Source organism: Amphiura filiformis, chromosome 11 (assembly GCF_039555335.1).
Source record: "Amphiura filiformis chromosome 11, Afil_fr2py, whole genome shotgun sequence".
NCBI classification, from domain to species: domain Eukaryota; kingdom Metazoa; phylum Echinodermata; class Ophiuroidea; order Amphilepidida; family Amphiuridae; genus Amphiura; species Amphiura filiformis.
This window is the reverse complement of record NC_092638.1, coordinates 56,526,786-56,533,207: the sequence shown is the minus strand read 5'-3', so window position 1 is coordinate 56,533,207 and position 6,422 is coordinate 56,526,786.

Sequence of the window (6,422 nt, the reverse complement as noted above, 5' to 3'; positions counted from 1 at the left end):
GCGTGTTCGAGGTCACCGCAATGCAATGTGGGATACACAAATATGATGCCAGTTTCAAATAGTTTGCCGTGGAAACGATACCGGCCTATTTTTAAACATAATTGCTACAGTACCGTACCATTTTGTAGGTGATGTGTTATTACAGTGACAAATTTGAGCTCGGAGAGTTATATAACCCTGCTCCACTTCCTTGAATAACGGTATCGTTAATCCCTGTCTGTTTATAGTGGCCGTATACGGAATGAATGTACTGCAATATCCATCGATATCGAAGGATATCAGTTCCGTATAATATGTGCGGCAAATAGCGCTATTGGTCTGTTTATAGTGGCGACCAATACCGTATAAGATGTACTTATACGCTAAATACCGGATAATCTGGCTCACTATAAACACGCTCATAGTGACCACACTACAGTCACGTGTAAGGGCAGTCATGTGTAAAGTGGTACCATTGTACTCAATGTATCCCAAATGTGTGCTTGTGTGGGTCTGAAGACTATAAGGAGGCTTTAGATGTCGATGCAATCATCTTTACCACCCACCTGACGATAGGCTCTTGGTGATCAATTACACATTAGAATGTATGAAGGCTGCCATTTCCAGTCCATATATCTATATTACACTATAATGGTAATCGCTATACGTATACATGTAAGTATAAGTATAGGCCTATAAAGGTTGTTTTTAAGAAATTTCCATTTAATGTCATTTTAAGAAGGAGATTGGTATAGAAATAGTGGCGTACCCAAAGAGGGGAGGGGGGTTGGGGAGGGACAGATTCACCTCTGTGAGAAGTCTTGGGAGGGGGGGAGAGGGAGGAGGATATAGAGAATGAGAGAGGGCTGGAGGAAGGGATAATAAAGGCAAGTAGATAAATAGAAATATAAGGAAAATGATGGGAATGAGAGAGGGAGGGTGAGAGGGACAATGAGAGCGAGGGAGTGATAAAATGTAGGCCTAGGAAAAATAAGTACAAAGAAGGGAAAAGAAAGGAATGATGAATACATTTAATTATTAGGCCTATATAATAACTAAACACATAACAGCACTGGGCAGCCATTCGACGATGTCAATGCCTTTATTCGTTACGTAATTAAAACGCCCAGTCAGATGTATTGCACACCTACCAAACACAACTCACCCAATTTCGCAAACTGGACGTTGAATGTACACTCTCATGAATATTGATTGGCAACATTTTCCAATATGTCAGCGCTCTAATCGGAAACAATAGAACAATAGACCCTGCAGAGCGTTGGTCCAAAAGCATCCAAAATGCTAACAACATGCTAACCAACGCTCTGCAGGGTCTATTGTTCTATTGTTTCCGATTAGAGCGCTGACATATTGGAAAATGTTGCCAATCAATATTCATGAGAGTGTACATTCAATGTCCAGTTTGCGAAATTGGGTGAGTTGTGTTTGGTAGGTGTGAAATACATCTGACTGGGCGTTTTAATTACGTAACGAATAAAGGCATTGACATCATCGAATGGCTGCCCAGTAATGTTATGTGTTTAGTTATTATATAGGCCTAATAATTAAATGTATTCATCATTCCTTTCTTTCCTTATATATTCCTTATATAGGCCTAATAATTATTATTAAATGTATTCGTCATTCCTTTCTTTTCCCTTCTCTGTACTTATTCTTTCCTAGGCCTACACTTTATCACTCCCTCGCTCGCATTGTCCCTCTCACCCTCCCTCTCTCATTCCCATCCTTGTCCTTATATTTCTATTTATCTACTTGTCTTTATTATATCTTTTTATTTCTCCTTCCTCCAGCCCTCTCTCATTCTCCATATCCCCCCCTCCCCTCTCCCCCCCTCCCAAGACTTCTTACAGAGGTGAATCTGCCCCTCCCCAACCCCCTCCCCTCTTTGGGTACGCCACTATGTCTATACCAATCTCTTTCTTAAAATAAAATTAAATGGAAATTTATTAAAACAACCTTTATAGGCCTATACTTATACTTAAATGTATACGTATAGCGATTACCATTATAGTGTATAGATATATGGACTGGACATGGCAGCCTTCATACATTCTAATATGTAGTCGATCAGAAGAGCATTCAATTTATTTAAATGAAACGCCTAACGTCAGGTGGGTGGTAAAGATGATTGCATCGACAGCTAAAGCCTCCTTATAGAATTCAGACCCACACAAGCACACATTTGGGATACGTAAGTACAATGGTACCACTTTACACATGACTGCCCTTACACATGACTGTAGTGTGGTCACTTATTGATACTCGCTTGTTGTGTAGAGCGTTAATATGATGCCGGATCAGTGACTAATTTAATGGAGGAACCCCTTTCTTCGAAACAATGGTACCACTTTTATGAATAGCCTGTCGCAACTTCTAATCGGCATCAAACGAACAAAAGATTATATAATCTATTGCGACTCTATTTCTATTAAAAGCTCTTTGATGCTAACAACATGCTAACATGCTAGATGATTGTTATTTGTTAAGCTTAATCACCATGTAATGGCGAGTCCCGGGTACGTGTGCGTTCATATGAAATCATGAAAATAACAATAAATAAGCCGTCTTACCTTTCAATACCTCTCCAACATCTTCCCCAAATACTCTGCTTGTCTCTCGTCATATTCTTCCATAGATGACCATTCTTTTCCGAGCAAATTAATGAAAGGATTGTCCATTTTGATTGAAGATACAAAATGCGTAGGCCTATTGCTTCCTTCTCGGCTACGGCACAAAAGATCGAATTTTGTCAAAATCGTCTGCGAGCTGCGTCTGATTGACCAATCGAAATTGTTCTTTTATGTCACGTGGGACAAAACCGCGCTATTTCAAACATGGACGTGTTTAAATCCTAAACATGTAACTGGAAGTGTTACTCTTCGAAGCGGGTGTCCTACAGTTTGACGAGCATCTTTTGAATAGGCGTCAAAACTGTAAACATGTTTTCTACTAAACGTTTAGCTATTTTGTGTTTACATTTTTTTCATGTATTCACGATGCATTTAAATCCTAAACATGTAACTGGAAGTATCAAACTTCGAAACACGTAAATATTTACCAACTGTTTAGAACTTCAAATGTTTGCAATCTAAACATGTAGAGGAAAGATGTATCACATATTTAAACACAAAAAATACTTGTGCTTAGACTTTAAACGTGTTTAGTTTACTTGCAAGTGTTTAAATCCTAAGCACTATATTTACAGTGTAGAATTTCCAACACCCATTTTAAATGACTATAATTTCAAACACCCCTTTTTCAATGACATAAATATTGCCAAAAAATTACTAGATTTTCTCAGTACCCCTTTTATCCAAATTTCGCGGACAGTGAAAATTAAATAGGCTACCCCCTATTTTGCTGATTTCACAGTCAAATCTCACGGACAGTCCAACTTAAATACCCCCTATTTTGCCAATTTCGCGGTCCTTGCATGCTACTGTAAAAAATTTACCCCTTTTCAGCGCTTTTTGGTAACTCTCAAGGTTGCCAACTTTTGTGTTGAGTTGGGGGCCGGGGTTTAAACAAACAAACAAATACAAAAATAATGTTCTCTGTTATATACATTGTTTCATATAATATGTATAAAACCCTGTTTAAGCACAAATTAAAAAACAAGTTTGTTTCCTGTTGGCATTTATTTATTTTCATGCAAAAAACCCAAAGACTTGAGGAAAATATATCAGTACAAATTAACCCTCAGTGCTGCACAAACTTAAACTCCCAAATACGGCTACAAGGCCTCCTACTGCAGGAAGCCACTCCACAAGTCCCCATCATGCGCATGCATCCCAGCTATATCGAAGGGGTACAATGTATATGTAGTGCTTGGCACGCAAGGGGGGGTCTCGGGTTCAAATCCCGATGGAATCTTTGTTCATCTTTTCTCTTTAGTCATTCCTTCTTTCTTTTCCGTTCGGCCAAAAAGCAAAAACCTATTTTATAAATTGACTTGAATATCTGATATGTGCAATTTGGGGGCAAATTTGAGTAGGCCTACAAATTCTGACCAAAAATTCAAACTCACATTTTATTATGATTTTGCAATTACTGTAGTATTCAGATCACTCTGCCACCTCCTACAGGAAACAAACATGTTTTTTCCCTTACAAATAATGAAAAATTACTCTTTACAACTTCACCAAGTTATCTTGCATTGCTTGATTTGCTTCATGGGCATAATAATGCCCGGAAATAATGATTCCATCCACCATACACCAGAATCTGATTACTGCAGGGACAGGCGATTTGCGCGGAAAAAAATAGCAAATTGCGCGGAATTGCGCGGAACTCTTTTTTCAGTGCAAATCATGTATCCCTGCCCATAGGAAAAAAATAGCCAATTGCGCGGAATTGCGCGGAACTCTTTTTTCAGTGCAAAATCATGTATCCCTGCCCATAGGAAAAAAATAGCAAATTGCGCGGAATGGCGCGGAAAAAAAGTTCCGGGCAAATCGCTTGTCCCTACTGATTAGTAATTGTAGTTTTGTAAACGCAATCAATCTAGACATATAGTATATACTTGTGTCTCATTTCAGGGGCGTAGGCCTATATTTCACTATACTTTTAACCCTTCTTATTTGAAGTAAGTTACGAATACCCTTTTACTAGACGTAACTCAATGAAGGGTTCCTGTGGTGACTTACGACAATGTACGAAGGATACCGATCGTAAGTCATTTTATTGAAATGGCGCTTACGATACGTCGTAAGTTACGATTGATTTGGAGGCTTACGAATCGTTGAATGAAATGGACCCCTGGAATGAAAGAGGTATTCAATCATCGTCTACACTATTCGCTTATAACTTTTATAATATTTCCTAAGGCGACGAAAAAACTTCTTGTTTTACGGGCCCGACCCGAAAACGCAGATTTTGCATTTTTGGATAAAGTTTTGCTATAAAATCAGCCATTTTTGGCCAAAATTAATTGATTTTGACTTAAATGTTTTTGAAAGAATGCGGCAAAATCAAATTTTTGCCAGATTTGTCAAACTATCGGTGGCCACCCTAAAAAAAGAAAGAAAAAACAAACAAAAATAAAACCTGTCCGCCCATAAAACAGGTGTTTTTGTCGCCTAAATGTATAGTAACCATGGTAACTATAGTATTATAATACGAGTAAGACACTTGACAAGAGAACAAATTGTCAATCTTATCGGAATAAAATATATATTATGATTGCTCATGACTAATGGGAACAACCGCGTGTCACTTCTGGGCTGCTTCAGGAAATACATGGGTTTGTTTCTATTATAGAGAGATTCAAGGAAAGAAAAACTGTAATTCCATAATGATCCAATCATTATTCGTGAACATTCAATTAAGGGCTGGGGTATGAACGTTTGGACAGTATTTATTTTGGGACATTAGAGCACATCAGACATATCGAATTGCATTCTAAATACGAAGAATGTTATTCTGATATCAAATAATTTTGAATTTTTGAAATTCGCAATTTAATACACATTTTATGGCAAATCATTAAAAATTGATATTTTTGATATTTAACAGTACTTGAAGTAACTTAATAAATCTCATGATTTATACTTAAAGTGTATGTAGGTGGGTTGAAAAGCCGACGATCAATTGAAAATTTTGACCTTTCGTATTGAAGATATGGATTGTTTTTCCCAAAACACCAAAAAAAATAGGTCTTTTTGGGAAAAAAATCATATCTTCAACATGAAAGGTCAAAATTTTCAATTGACCGTCGGCTTTTCCTCCCTGCTACATGCACTTTAAGAATATATCATTAGATTTATATAATTTACTTCGAGGACTGTTATATATCAAAAATTCGAAAAATATCAAATTTTTATAATTTGTCATAAAATTTGTATTATATTGTGATTTTCAAAAATGAAAATTATTTGATATCAGAAAGACATGCTTCGTATTCAGAATACAATTCGATAGGTCTGAGGTGCTCTCATGTGCCACAAAAAATACTGTCGAAACGCAACAAACGCTCATTTTAGATCCCTTAAAGGTATGAAGAAATTGAGTTCAGGAATTCAGGATTTGACTCAGTTTTGACTGTGAATTAATACCCCCTTTGATTGGATGTTATACATGGAATTCCAGTGTTCATGATTACGACAATTCGGGAACTCCGAACCCTCTATAGACCATTCCTGTAATTGGCACCTTCCTGCCGATGATGGGGGGATCATTGATATCACATATAACATATATATTATACTACCGGGAGGTCAAGATGGGTATCACGCGATAATAAAATAATGGATACCCATTTTGACCTCACTTTCGCTGCCCTATAGTTGGTGATATTGATGTTAACCCCATCAATGGCAAGAAGGTGCCATGGGGTGGGGTACTCTCTTCATGGAAAAAAGTGATAAACTCATTCGCCATTCAAAAGAACGAGAAGAATGAAAATCACTGCAAATGAGTAAAAA